Raw genomic sequence first — 15336 nt, forward strand, 5'->3', positions numbered from 1 at the left:
ATCATATATTAACACATACATGTGGCACCTAGAAAAATGGTACAGATGAACCAGTTTGCAGGGCAGAAATAGAGACACAGATGTAGAGAATAAACATATGGACACCAAGGGGGGAAAGTGGTGTGGGGGAGGTGTGTGTGATGAATTGGGAGATTGGGATTGACATATATACACTAATATGTATAAAATAGATAACAAATAAGAACCTGCTGTATAAATAAATAAATAAATAAATAAATAAAATTCAAAAAAATAAAATGAAGGGTACTAGGTAAGTTGATTCCATACAGGAAATAAAGGAACTTTGTTCTTCTTATGACAAAAAAAATTCAATGCCAGATATGCTGCTGACATTGTTATGGAAGGTAAATTAATACAGACTTTTGAAGAAAACATAGAGAATGTCTCCTGAACTTGGATTAGGCATAGCCATCTCATGCTCAATTTTTAAAAATACTTTTAAAAAAGGAAATAAAAAATAAATAGCAATGTATGAAGAAGATTAAGAACATTTTTCCATCAATAGATGGGTCATAAGAATGAAGAGGCAATACATAGAATGGAATAAGATATTTGTAACACATATATTTGACAAATATCTAGTTCTCAAAAAATAGCAAAAGAAAATTTTACAAGTTGATTAAAAATCAGTAGAAAAAAGCCAACTTGAAGAGTTAATTTATAAAAAAGGATGTGCATAAATGGCCAAAAAGCAAATGACAAGTGTCCTACTTCATTTGTTATCAGGGAAATGTAAATTTAAATTACAATAAAATTTCACTGAATACCCAAGGGACATTCTAAAATGTAAAAGGGATCATAGCAACAGGTATCAAGGAATTGGAGTAATAGGGAATCTCATTATACACTGCTGGTGGGTATATAAGTTGTTAGCAAACTCTTTAGAAAATTACTTGGTAGTACAAAACTACACTGAACATAATCTATTACCTACTGACTCCATTTCTGGGTGTGTTACTAACAGAAATGTGCACACCAAAAGACATATATTAGTGTGTTTATAGCAGCACTATTCATAAGTTACCCTAAAATTGAAACAACGCAAATCCCAATCAAGAGTTGAATGAATAAAATACGATATGGTCAAACAATGGAATGCTCTACAGAAATGAGAATGAATGATTTACACCTACTTGCAACAACATGGATGAATCTCAGGTATATTATTTTGAGCCAAAGAAGCCAGATACCAAAAGTATATGATTCTATTGATGTACAGTTTAAAACAGGCAAAATGAATCTATAATATTAAAAATCAGAATAGTGATTACCCTGGGGGAGAAATGAATAGATGATTAGCTAGATTTTTCTAGGATGCTGCTAGGATGTTCTGTTCCTACATGCCAGTGCTGGTTACAGGTGTAGTAAATTTATAAATTAATCCCCCTATTTCTGATTTTTCTGTATGTATATTATACTTCCACAAAAATGTCAAAAAAGGAGAAAAAATATCTTTAACGTTTTTTCAAAATCTTTTACCAATGCATTTCCCCAAACTGCAACACTCAATCCAGGAATAATATCATTTTTAAAATTTTTATTAATTTTAGTTTTTGCTGTGTTGGGTCTTTGTTGCTGTGCGCGGGCTTTCTCTAGTTGCGGCGAGCAGGGGCTACTCTTTGTTGCGGTGCATAGGCTTCTCATTGCGATGGCTTCTCTTGTTGCAGAGCACAGGCTCTAGGTGCTCAGGCTTCAGTAGTTGTGGCTCGCGGGCTCTAGAGTGCAAGCTCAGTAGTTGTGGTGCATGGAATTAGTTGCTCCGCAGCATGTGGTATCTTCCTGACCAGGGCTAGAACCCATTTCCCCTGCATTGGTAGGCAGATTCTTAACCACTGTGCCACCAGTGAAACCCTATCATTTTTAATATGGTGTGTTAAAGGGGCAAAGTAATTTCAGCAAAAGAGTTGATTCAGACTAGGCTATGCCACACACACACACACACACACACACACACACACACCAGAGATGCACACTCACATATATCTTCTAAGGAAATAAAATTATTCTCAGATTCAATGAGGTCTAAATCCATATTAATAAAGAATGATTGTTTTCCTAAAGCAATAATTGGTAGAAATATGACATGCCAGAAATGAAAAAAACTCCTTTATATTATTATGTGAAGCAATTTCAACCTTATTTATAGCTATATCTGGTTTTTCCAAACTCTATCCGGAGACATAATTTTTCATAAAAAAGTGTCCTGTTATTGTGATTTCTCCCCCAAAACACTATTTATTTCTCTTCATTCAGACTGTACAAGAAATCTGCTAAAGAAGCTAAAGAGTTTTCAGTGTTTTACTAACTCAAGATGGAAATGATTGGGCAGTGTGACACACACTGCTCCCAAGTAAGTGCTGGCATTTATGACTAACTTCCCCGTAGCACCTCTCATCTGATTTAAGAGGAGTTAAATCTCCTATGTTCTCCGAGCCAGGAGAAACCTACAAATGTTGTTGAATATTTTTGGCATGTAAGAATTAAATGTTATCTTAAAGACAGCATTACAAACTAATGGAAAAGTATTTTTTTAAAAATAGTTTTTAGAAAAGTCGTTGGAAAAAATTAAGTTTGGATCTTTACATCATAGAACAACTAAACTATATGGCGCCCAATAAATTTAGAAGTTATGTGTAAAAATGAGCAGTCTTAAAACACCAAAAACAGTATAAACAAAATGTAAAATGATGATGCTCTAAGGGAAAATAATCAGAGGTGAATAGGGTGACATATTAAGTACACATTTTATAAATATTTTAAACCCTGAATAGTCACAGATAGCATTAAAAGATTAAAAAATAAACTTGTAAATTTTGTAATAAGTATGATCGAAGTTAATTTTTAATATGTAAAAATGTCATAAATCTAAATGTATTAACATATACAGCAATAAAAATAGAAATAGATGTGAAAGAATGGGTACAATTTTTTAAAGAAGTGTTTTACTTTAATATTGATATAATTACTTAATTTAAAATAACTAAATTCGGGCTTCCCTGGTGGCGCAGTGGTTGAGAATCTGCCTGCCAATGCAGGGGACACGGGTTCGTGCCCCGGTCTGGGAAGATCCCACATGCTGCGGAGCAACTAGCCCCGTGAGCCACAATTACTGAGCCTGCGCATCTGGATCCTGTGCTCTGCAACAAGAGGCCGCGATAGTGAGAGGCCCGCGCACCGCGATGAGGAGTGGCCCCCACTTGCCGCAGTTAGAGAAAGCCCACGCATTTAAAAGAAGACCCAACACAGCAAAAATAAATAAATAATTATTTAAAAAAAAATAAAATAAATAACTAAATTCTATTTGCTGCCAAAAAAATGTTTTAGGACTAATACTTTGTGAGAGGGTATGGTGTGACCAGAAATTATTACTGCTGATGAAAGATAAAACTGTGGTGCAGGTCTGGAAATGATTTTGGAAGTCTATATAGAGAGAACAAAAGTATTTTTCTATCCTTTGGGCCAGAATTAAATTCCTCAAAACTTCATTCATAGGTGTGGCAATTTAAGTGAGAATATGCATTATAGAATTGTTTACAGGGGAAAAAAAGAACTAATCTACAAATTAATAGATGAGATTGTTCAGTAATTTAGGTTACCCATATGTTATAGAATGTTATTCATCAAATATCTTATACTTTTGAAGAATATTTAATATAGCCTAATGCTAAAAGCAAGTATTGAGTTAAAAAAATATATACAATAATGTATTTGTAGGATAGCAGTTTAATGCCAATTTTATAAATATATATCTATTTCTACCTTCATTATTTTTTATCCATCTATTTATTAATCATCTGAGTAGTGAAAAACTTTTCAGCATAACAAAATATTAAGCTTTGGATATTGGAATTATCAATAATTTAATCTCCTTTTTATATTCTTATATTGTCCAACATTTCTCAGGGAACACTTTTAAAATCAGAATCCAATGTTGAAAATAAATGGCCTCATTCCTCTTAAGTTTTTTCACCCTTGCTTTTCTTATCTTACTGTAGTTGTACAATGTACATGTACAATGCGTATTTGTACAATGTAGCCAGCACAGAATAGCACATCATGTATAAAAGGAAATTATTTTGTTATTCATTAATTCACCCACTAGATCATATTGGACTACTCCTCATTATATTCCACAAATAATCATGTATTTAAACTACTAAAATTTCATCAAAAGTCTTTACTATTTCCAACCTCTCTGCAACTGATAAATCAGTTTCTCAAAGAATATAGTTTTTCTGCTGATTTCTGTTCTAAGATCTTAAAACAACAATTAGAGCTAAATTACATATAACCACACAAATCTGCCTCTTCTCAAAAGTAGTTGAGGTAAACAAATTAAATAGTTCTTAGTAATTGAATATAACCTATCAAAATTATGGCAGACAATGAAACTTTTTTACATATTTCCAATCTAGAAATTTGTTTTAAGTGGTATCTGATTACCTTTCCTTTCCTTTCTCCAAGTCAAAAATGAAGTCTACTTTACTGTAATATAACCGGTAATCTGAAATAAATGCCATATTTTTTTCATAAGTCAAAACCTGTGTACATTACCTTCATGAACTTCAGACTCATCAACATCAGCATCAGAAAGGAATACAGGATTCCAAATTAGTATTTCAATATCTCTTTGTTAATGTGAAAATCATTTACTGAAGCCTAGCCAATCAAAACAAAAAGAAATTGGATGTACACCAGGATTGAGGATTTCTGCCAATGGTTCCTTTATGTAAATAGCACCAGGAAAAGAAATAGATAAAAATATCTCCAGAATCTGCTTAGACTTTCAAATCAAGGGTCACCTGGAAATGTTCTCTCACATAGATGATTGCCAAAATTTGTATACTTATTAGAGAACTTTTCAAACAACTAGATTTCTTATTGCACATGAACTCAGAGGGACTCTGTGGGTCTTGCAGTGGTACTGAGCTGGCCTCACATCTCTGAGTTGCCATATTCCACCTATATGACCCTAAGCCTACAATGTCCTCTCTGTCAAGAATGACCTTCCTCTTCCTTTCTGCTTAGAGAATCATCTCATTTTTCAAAACTTTCAGGGAAAAAAAGAAAAGACAGCATATTTCCAGGAACTTTTGGTGTCATTGAAGGGATAATCTCTCTACATTGAAAATTAGAAATAACTATGAACAAGCAAATGCTAAACTGATCCATACGGGATGAAACTACATAAAGTTGAGTTTGGAGATGTTAAGAAAGTTACTATACAAATGAAAAGTGAACTTTAATATTTAGTTTTGGCATAAGATAAAATAGCTAGCATTTTATTTTTATATACAAAATAAAAATAAAGTTATGGCAAAATTAAAATTCCAAAGTAATCGAATACTGCTTTTTACATATGTCTTTTGCAAATGGTAGGCACACAGCAGGAAAAAACAGCACTGAGTGAATGCAAACATGTAATATGATAAAGGAAAAAATGAGAGGATATGAGAAATGATGTAAGAAGTTACAATTAATCATGGTTTCACCAGCCTCAGAGAGACGATTTTGAAATGCAGGCTTTCACTTGACAGTAGCCCTTTTCCTCTCTGAGTGGGGGCCTACAGAAACCCACTGAAGTTTAAGACATCATCTGAGGGTGAGAAGGACCTTTTATTCCTTATTATTATTTTACCTTCACTTCTCACCACCCTCACATATGTACCAGCAGGAGGAGGAGGATACTCTGCGAGGTTTCCAGCAGCCATGTGTACTTTGTGGCAGATACAGAGGGATTATCAAAGGACACTTGCTAAATTCACATACTATTATGTATTACGAAAACCACAATAGAATAATGTTGATTTAATTTTGCTAAGATTCCTTTTTGTGTTAAAATAAAGATGTGTTCATAGGTGACGCATGATAGAAAATGTGCTTTATTTAAAACGGAGCCGGATAAGCACACTGAGTTTGTATTTATCACCTAAAATGGCACCACAACATGGCAAGATGTAAACACAGATTTCAATTCACTGGGCTCCTTAAATATGCATAAAATGTGAACTGCTCTGTATAGGTGCACTTCCTTACTGAAAAGAATCTCATTTCATGGTAAACTAGGAAGTCAAAATGCAAAGATTAAAAGTTTATATAATTAAGACAGAAAAAAGATGAAGACGATGGGGACAAGGGATATTTCTTATTTATCTCATTCGAAGCAGCAAGCAAAGAATCAGGAAAAATGTGGCACTAAATAAATCCGTCATAACTTTAATCATTTAACAAATATTACATTTCTACTATGGCAGTCTTCTAAATGTCGGGGAGGGAGGGAATGGGATATAAAGGTAAGGGAATCATATTCTAGTGATAAGGATAGTGTTTGTTGAATGAATGACTATACCTACCTGGGTAAATTCAACTAAAGAAGGGGAGAAAGTCAGATAGGCATAAAGATTTGGAAAGAATATTTTTATTGTATGCATATTATCTATACTTTAGATTTATAGAACATTTATTTTATCAAAACTTTATATTTACAGATTATTATTTTACCTCACAACAACACTCCAAGAAGGTATTAACATAACCATTTCATTGATGAGTAAGGCTCAAAATAGTGAATTGTATTGCTTAAATTCCCATAACTATTAGGGGTCAAGTAGAATCTTGAACCCAGGTTCTGGTGGTTTCTTTTGTTTTCCTTTATGGAAGAGAGTGCGTCTTCTCTACTACAGGCACACCTGAGAGATATTGTGAGTTCAATTCCAGATCACATCAATAAATTAAATCACAATAAAGTGAGTCACACAAATTTTTTTTGACTTCCCAGTACATAAAAAGTTTGTTTACACTATACTCTAGCCTATTAAGTGTGTAATAGCATTATGTCTAAAAAAACAATGTACATACCTTAATTAAAAAAATACTTTATTGCCAAAATATGCTAACCATCCTCTGAGCCTTTAGCGAAGTCCTAATCTTTTGCTGATGGAGGTTCCTGTCTTAATATTGATGGCTGCTGACAGATTAGGTGGTGGTTGCTGAAGCTTGGGTTATCTGTGGCAATTTCTTTAAATAAGACAACAATGATATTTGCCCAATTGATGGACTTTTCCTTTCATGAAAGATTTCTCTGTAGCTCACAGTGCTGTTTGATAACATTTTACCTCCAGCTGAATTTCTTTCAAAATCAGAGTGAATCCTCTTAAATCTTTCTGCTGCTTTATCAAATAAGTTAACGTCATATTCTAAATCCTTTCTTGTCATTTAAGCAATCTTCAAGCATCTCCACCAGAAGTAGATCCCATCCCAAGAAAACACTTTCTTTCTCATCTATGAGAAGCAATTCCTCATCTGTTCAATTTTTTTTTTTTTTTTTTTTTTTCCTTGCGTTATGCGGGCCTCTCACTGTTGTGGCCTCTCCCATTTGCGGAGCACAGGCTCCGGACGCGCAGGCTCAGCGGCCATGGCTCACGGGCCCAGCCGCTCCGCGGCATGTGGGATCCTCCCGAAACGGGGCACGAACCCGCGTCTCCTGCATCGGCAGGCGGACTCTCAAGCACTGCGCCACCAGGGAAGCCCTGTTCAATTTTTAACATGAAACTGCAGGCATTCAGTCACATCTTCAGGCTCCCCTTCTAATTCTAGTTCTTTCCACCACATCTATAGTTACTTCCTCCACTTAAAACTTGAATCCCTTAAAGTCATCCATGAGGATTGCAATCAACCTCTTCCAAACTCCTGCTAATATTGATATTTTATCCTCTTCCCAGGAATCATAAATATTCATAATGGCATCTGGAATGATGAATCCTTTCCATAAGGTTTTCAATTTACTTTGCCAAGGTCCATCAGAAAAATCGTCATTTATGGGCTATAGCCTTGTGAAAAGTATTTCTTAAATAAGACCTGAAAGTCAAAATTACTCCTTGTCCCATGCACTGCAGAATGGATGTTGTGTTAACAGGCATGACAACAGCATTAATCTCCTTGTACATATCCATCAGAGATCTTGGGTGACCAGGTGCATTGTCAGTGAGAAGTCATATTTAGAAAGGAATCTTTTCTGAACAGTAGGTCTCTGCAGTGGGCTTAAATGATGTTGTAAACAGATGTACCATCATCTAGACTTTGTTGTTCCATTTCTAAAACATAGGCAGAATAGATTTAGCATCATTTTTAAGGGCCCTGGGATTTGGGGGATTGTAAATGAGACCTGGCTTCAACTTTAAGTCACCAGATGCATTAGCCCCTAATGAGAGTCAACCTGTCTGTCATTTAAAACTTTGAAGCCAGGCATTGACTTCTCCTCTCTACCTATGAAAGTCCTAGATGGCATCTTCTTCCAACATAAGGTTGTTTCATCTACATTGAAAATCTGTTGTTTAGTATATCCATATACATTAATTATCTGAGCTAGATCTTCTGGATAACTTGCTGCAGTTCTACATGAACACTCATGGCTTCACCTTACACTTTTATGTTACAGAGATGGCTTCTTTCCTTAACCCTCATGAACCAACGTCTGCTGGCTTCAAATATTTTTTCTGCAGCTTCCTTACCTCTCTCAGCCTTAACAGAATTGAAATGAGTTAGAGCATTGTTTTGTATTAGGCTTTGGCTCTAGGGAATATTGTGTATGATCTGTTGTACCCAAACCACTAATACTTTCTCCATAACTAGAAATAAGTCTGTTTTGTTTTCTTAACATTTGTGTGTGCACTGGAGCAGCACTTATAATTTCCTTCAAGAACTTTTCCTTCACTTTCACAGTCTGGCTAACTGGTGCAAGAGGCCCAGATTTTGGCCTATGTCAGCTTTCAAGATGCCTTCCTCACTAAGTTTAATCATTTCTAGCTTTTGATTTAAGGTGAGAGACTTGTGACTTTTCCTTTCAGTTGAACACTTAGAGGCCATTTTAGGGTTATTAACTGGCCTAATTTCAATATGGTTTTGTCCTCAGAAATAGGAAGGCCCTAGGAGAGGGAGAGAGATGGGGGAATAGCCAGCTGGTGGAGCAGTCAGAACATACACACAATATTTATTGATTAAGTTGACCACCTTATATGGCACAGTTTGTGGTGCTGTGACACAATTACAATAGTAACATCAAAGATCATGGATCACAGTTCACCATAACAAATATAATGAAAAAGTTTGAAATATTGTGAGAATCACCAAAATGTAACACAGAGACATGAAGTGAGCAAATACTTCTAGAAAATATGGCATTGATAGTCTAGCTTGAAGAAATGTTGCCACAAATCTTCAATTTGTAAACAACGTTCTATCTGTGAAGTGCAATAAAGCAAAGCACAATAAGATGAGGTATGCTCTTACCTTCATGGAACCTGTCAGGGTTGTATTCCCATTAAGTCTCTTCCTGTGAAAACTAGTCCAGTGAAAGGAATATTGTACCTGCATTTGAAAAATCTCAGGCTCTATCTGGTATTGCTGTGGACAAGCAACTTGCCTGTGTCATGTGTGCTCATGTTCAGTTTCTTCATTTCTGAGGAGACTTCTACAAAGCTTCTATCCCACTACAATCAATGGTCCAGCATCTAGCACAGACAGAAAGAAAAGTAGATTTTACTATAGTTTTTCTTGTTGTCTGTTTATTAGTGTTCCTTGGGGTATTCTGCTTGTCACCCACTTTTCCCAAAGTCTTGAAGAGGAGTTCCTTAGGATCAAGGCTTTGTCTGGAACTCCTGGTCTCACTGTTTCCTCGATAGGACTCAAAATTCTTCCAACTAGTGCCATTGGAGAGGTTACTATAGGGCAAGTCACACTTTATTTACTGTGCTCTACCTTTATTTTCCATGACACTATTATATAAAACATACAGGTGTATAAGACTTAATTAAAGGCTTGAGAAAATAAAATGTAATTACAGTGTAGGAGGAGAAAACTTAGAGGTATGTGCCACATAATAATTTTCTTACAGAATAAGGGTACTTATTCAAGAGGTTAAGCTTTAAGGAGGCAGGAGGGGAAGAAGGTCCCTTTATAGAGAAAGACTATTTTTATCCTAATGTCTTTCATTCAGATTTTTTTCTCTCTTCAAAAATTGATCTAACCTCTGCTATTTTGCTAACCACCTCTACCCACAAAATTTCATCTGATGCCAAGCTCTATATTCCTCCTTTTTTTAATCAGGTGAGATTAACACACTATGGGTGTGTCAGGACAGCTTCAGTAGGATAATCAGGACTTTCTGTTTGAGAAAAAGTATATTAATTACATTCTGAGAAGTACAGGAAATATCTATTCTTCCCTGACCGGATGATGAGAAATGATATAATTCATCTCTGCATATAGTAACTTTAGATTTAGAACTCTTTGACTTCACCCCCTTATGCAGTATTACTTGTAATCTTAATACCACACAGTCATCACCAACTTGTACTTTCCATGGAAATGTGCTTTTTTAGTTGATCTTAGAGTCCACGGGGCCAATTTTATAACTTTCAAACAGGATGCAAGTCCCTTCTCCTTCTGGTCTTTCCTTGGAAATTTCCAAGACAGATACTTTGTCAAAGTACTTACTTCTCTGCTGTCCTAACACTCCATTAAGTGCTTTTCGTCTTTATCAACAGTTGTTTTGGTCATTAGCATTTGAATTGCAACAAGTTCATGCCAGTACTCATCATCACCTAAACTCTTGTTCAATTTTTCCTAAAAATCATTGTCTGCACTTATCCTGACTGTCTGCTGCAAGTTCTCAAGCAGCTCAGATGGTGATACTCAGTCTACCCACAGTGCACTTCAAGGCATGTATTGTACTCTTCCAGCATCAAGTATTTACAGCTGGGTGACTACCTGACTCCTGTTCTCCAGTGTTCCTTTATTTTTCCCAGGTAGTATGGCAATTTCTCCCTTATTTTCAGTTGTACCCACAACATAGTGGTATAGGTCCAAACATCAATACATTTTGAACTTCCACACTTAGCTCCTTGGTGACAGGAAACCCCTATCATATTCATTTGGATTGCTGTTAATAAAGGGATTTTCTTTTTACCTTTGATCATCCCAACCTCTGCTTTGAACTTAAGGGATGGGAAATGAGTCAGATAATGCTCAGGATGTCTTTATTTTGTGCCAGGGATCACTATTCTCTTGTTATACTGTTGTGAAAATGTAAACCAAAATATATAAGTTAATCAAAAAATGGGTGGGATGGACTGAAGGCCACCAGATGAAAACCAAAGGAAATGTCTTTAGTTTGACTTGTTTCCAATTGATTAAAATTCTTAAATTGAGTGAAGCTGTAGATTAACTGTGTTTTTTTTGTTTTATTTTGTTTGTTTGTTTGTTTATACTGCAGATTCTTTTTTTTTTTTTTTTTTTTTTTTTTGGGGTTTGGGGTGGCCTCTCCTGTTGCAGAGGACAGGCTCTGGACGCGCAGGCTCAGCGGCCATGGCTCATGGGCCCAGCCGCTCCACGGCATGTGGGGTCTTCCCAGACCGGGGCACGAACCCGTGTCCCCTGCATCGGCAGGTGGACTCTCAACCACTGTGCCACCAAGGCAGCCCTGCAGATTCTTATTAGTCATCAATTTTATACACATCAGTGTATACATGTCAATCCCAATTGCCCAATTCAGGACACCACCATCCCCACCCCACCGCGGTTTTCCCCCCTTGGTGTCCATACGTCTGTTTTCTACATCTCTGTCTCAACTTCTGCTCTGCAAACCGGTTCATCTGTACCACTTTTCTAGGTTCCACATATATGTGTTAATATGCGATATTTGTTTTTCTCTTTCTGACTTCCTTCACTCTGTATGACAGTCTCTAGATCCATCCACGTCTCAACAAATGACTCAATTTCGTTCCTTTTTAAGGCTGAGTAATATTCCACTGTATATATGTACCACATCTTCTTTATCCATTCATCTGTTGATGGGCATTTAGATTGCTTCCATGACCTGGCTATTGCAAATAGTGTTGCAATGAACATTGGAGTGCATGTGTCTTATTGAATTATGGTTTTCTGTGGGTATATGCCCAGTAGTGGGATTGCTAGATGATTTGGTAATTCTATATTTAGTTTTTTAAAGAACCTCCATACTGTTCTCCATAGTGGCTGTGTCAATTTACATTCCCACCAACAGTGCAAGAGGGTCCCCTTTTCTCCACACCCTCTCCAGCATTTGTTGTTTGTAGATTTTTCTGATGACGCCCATTCTAACTAGTGTGAGGTGATACCTCATTGTAGTTTTGATTTGCATTTCTCTAATAATTAGTGATGTTGAGCAGCTTTTCATGTGCTTCTTGGCCATCTGTATGTCTTCTTTGGAGAAATATCTATTTAGGTCTTCTGCCCATTTTTGGTTTAGGTTGTTTGTTTCTCTAATATTGAGCTGCATGAGCTGTTTATATATTTTGGAGATTAATCCTTTGTCCATTGATTCATTTGCAAATATTTTCTCCCATTCTGAGGGTTGTCTTTTCATCTTGTTTATACTTTCCTTTGCTGTGCAAAAGCGTTTAAGTTTCATTAGGTCCCATTTGTTTATTTTTGTTTTTATTTCCATTACTCTAGGAGGTAGATCAAGAAAGATCTTGCTGTGATTTATGTCAAAGTTCTTCTTATGTTTTCCTCTCAAAGTTCTTCTTATGTTTTCCTCTAAGAGTTTTATGGTGTCTGGTCTTACATTTAGGTCTCGAATCCATTTTGAGTTTATTTTTGTGTATGGTGTTAGGGAGTGTTCTAATTTTATTCTTTTACATGTAGCTGTCCAGTTTTGCCAGCACCACTTATTGAAGAGACTGTCTTTTCTCCATTGTATATCTTTGCCTCCTTTGTCACAGATTAGTTGACCATAGGTGTGTGGGTTAATCTCTGGACTTTTAATCTTGTTCCATTGATCTATGTTTCTGTTTTTGTGCCAGTACCATATTGTCTTGATTACTGTAACTCTGTAGTATAGTCTGAAGTCAGGGAGTCTGACTCCTCCAGCTCCATTTTTTTTCCCTCAAGACTGCTTTGGCTCTTCAGGGTCTTTTGTGTCTCCATACAAATTTTAAGATGATTTGTTCTTGTTCTGTAAATAATGCCATTGGTAATTTGATAGGGATTGCATTGAATCTGTAGATTGCTATGGGTAGTATAGTCATTTTCACAATGTTGATTCTTCCAATCCAAGAACATGGTATATCTCTCCATCTCTTGGTATCATCTTTAATTTCTTTCATCAGTGTCTTATAGTTTTCTGCATACAGGTCTTTTGTCTCCCTAGGTAGGTTTATTCCTAGGTATTTTATTTTTTTAATCTAGAAGAGGTGCCAATTTTTGTTCAGTAAAACAGATAACCACAAGGTTATCTTTTTTAAAAAATCTTTATTTTATATTAGAGTGTAGTTGATTTACAATGTTGTATTAGTTTTGGGTGTATGGCAAAGTGATTCAGTTACACATATACATATAGCTATTCTTTTTCAAATTCTTTTCCCATTAAGTTATTACAGAATATTGAGTAGAGTTCCCTGTGATATATAGTAGATCCTTGTTGATGATCTATTTTATATATAGTAGTGTGTACACAGTTATATTTTATTGCTCTGTGAGATATTAACAAGTTTTGTATGTAACCAGGCAATCATTCTAACATTACTTTCTTAAATTTACTACAAATACCCTAGTTTCTTAAGTGTTGTGTGGACAAGTTTTAACATCTTCCCAGTTCCCTCATTAATTAATGAGTTAAATAAAATCTATGACAAAAGTTGTTTCCCGGGCTTCCCTGGTGGTGCAGTTGTTGAGAGTCCACCTGCCGATGCAGGGGACACGGGTTCGTGCCCCGGTCCTGGAAGATTCCACATGCCACAGAGCGGCTGGGCCCGTGAGCCATGGCCGCTTAGCCTGCGCGCCCAGAGCCTGTGCTCCACAACAGGAGAGGCCACAACAGTGAGAGGCCCGCGTACTGCAAAGAAAAAAAAAAAAAAGTTGTTTTTCAATGAGCCTGAACATCATGATTTTACCTTTTAAGAAATTTAACTTTAAACATTCTGCTCCCACCAGTGGATTTCCATTTAGCATATTCTGGTTCATCCTTGTGTGACTTGGCTTGACTCTGCCATTCTGATTTCCAGTAGTACTGATGAAACAGATGATTCTACATTTAATAGGCCTTACAAATTTCCTGTTTTTTAAAAAAATTTTAATTATGTATTTATTTTTTGCTGCATTGGGTCCTTGTCGCTGTACAAGGGCTTTCTCTAGTTGAGGAGAGCAGGGGCCACTCTTCGTTGTGGTGCACAGGCTTCTCATTGTGGTGGCTTCTCTTGTTGCAGAGCACGGGCTCTTGTTCACGGGCTTCAGTAGTTTTGGTGTGTGGGCTCAGTAGTTGTGGCTCCTGGGCTCTAGAGTGCAGGCTCAGTAATTGTGGTGCACAGGCTTAGCTGCTCTGCGGCATGTGGGATCTTCCCGGACCAGTGATTGAACCTGTGACCCCTGCATTGGCAGGTGGATTCTTAACCACTGCGCTACCAGGAAAGTCCACAAATTTCCTTTTAATTCACCTTTTAGAGTCATTCAACTGATGCTATTACACTTCCCAGGCCTCTGACCCACCAATTTTGATTTTTAATCAGGTAAAAAAATTCAGTTAAAAATAACTTCTGATTTAAAATTTCATGAAAATATACATAAAAGATAATTTAATTCTGTGAAGCTCATATGTCTTTTTATAATAGAAGTCCAATCACATATTTGGAATACAAAGTTAGTTTCTTCAGCTCAAAGATTTTAAGACAAAAGTTTATTGATCTGGATTATTGACCCAAAGTTTCCAAAATTAATGAAGATTACTCTTTATGGAACTGTAAGTTTGGAGCCAAGAGCCAGGAGAAGCAGCCATTTGAACAGATTTGTACTGGAGATACAGTGTATTTAAACTTTCATTTTAGAATCTTTGATTACACAGTCACTGGGTGTTATGTATATATATCAGCATTCAGTGCAAGTTTTTATATCAGGAAAACCAAAATAAGTACACAGCAGAAACTAATTTATTCTGATTATTATTACACTTGAAATTCTAAAGCTTCTGCTCCAATAACATATGGATCCTTGTTACTGTAATTTTGTCATGTTTAAGAGAGAAAATTTCATGTAATGGGCTGAATCTCATCCATAATACCATGAATCTCTGATGTCTGAAAGTAGAAAAGTAAATGATGTGATGACATTGAGGCCTGGATGGGACTCTCAAGAAACTCATCCAGCAGACCACTCCTCTACCTGCAAGAAGCCTTCTCTCTTCCCAGTCCTGTATCACCACTACCACCCCAGGGTTCCAGGAGACACAGTTGAGGATGCCTGCCTGAGAGAATTCTAGAAGCTGTATGAACTCCCATATTTTCA

At 36.3% G+C, this 15336-nt stretch overlaps 1 pseudogene; it reads left to right on the forward strand.

The window, feature by feature from the left end:
- The first annotated feature begins 2332 nt into the window (after positions 1-2332).
- On the forward strand, positions 2333-15125 carry LOC103089576 (AP-5 complex subunit mu-1 pseudogene; annotated as a pseudogene).
- The last annotated feature ends 211 nt before the right edge of the window (positions 15126-15336 follow it).

Source organism: Lipotes vexillifer, unplaced genomic scaffold (assembly GCF_000442215.2).
Source record: "Lipotes vexillifer unplaced genomic scaffold, Lipotes_vexillifer_v1.1 scaffold527, whole genome shotgun sequence".
Classification (NCBI taxonomy): Eukaryota; Metazoa; Chordata; class Mammalia; order Artiodactyla; family Lipotidae; genus Lipotes; species Lipotes vexillifer.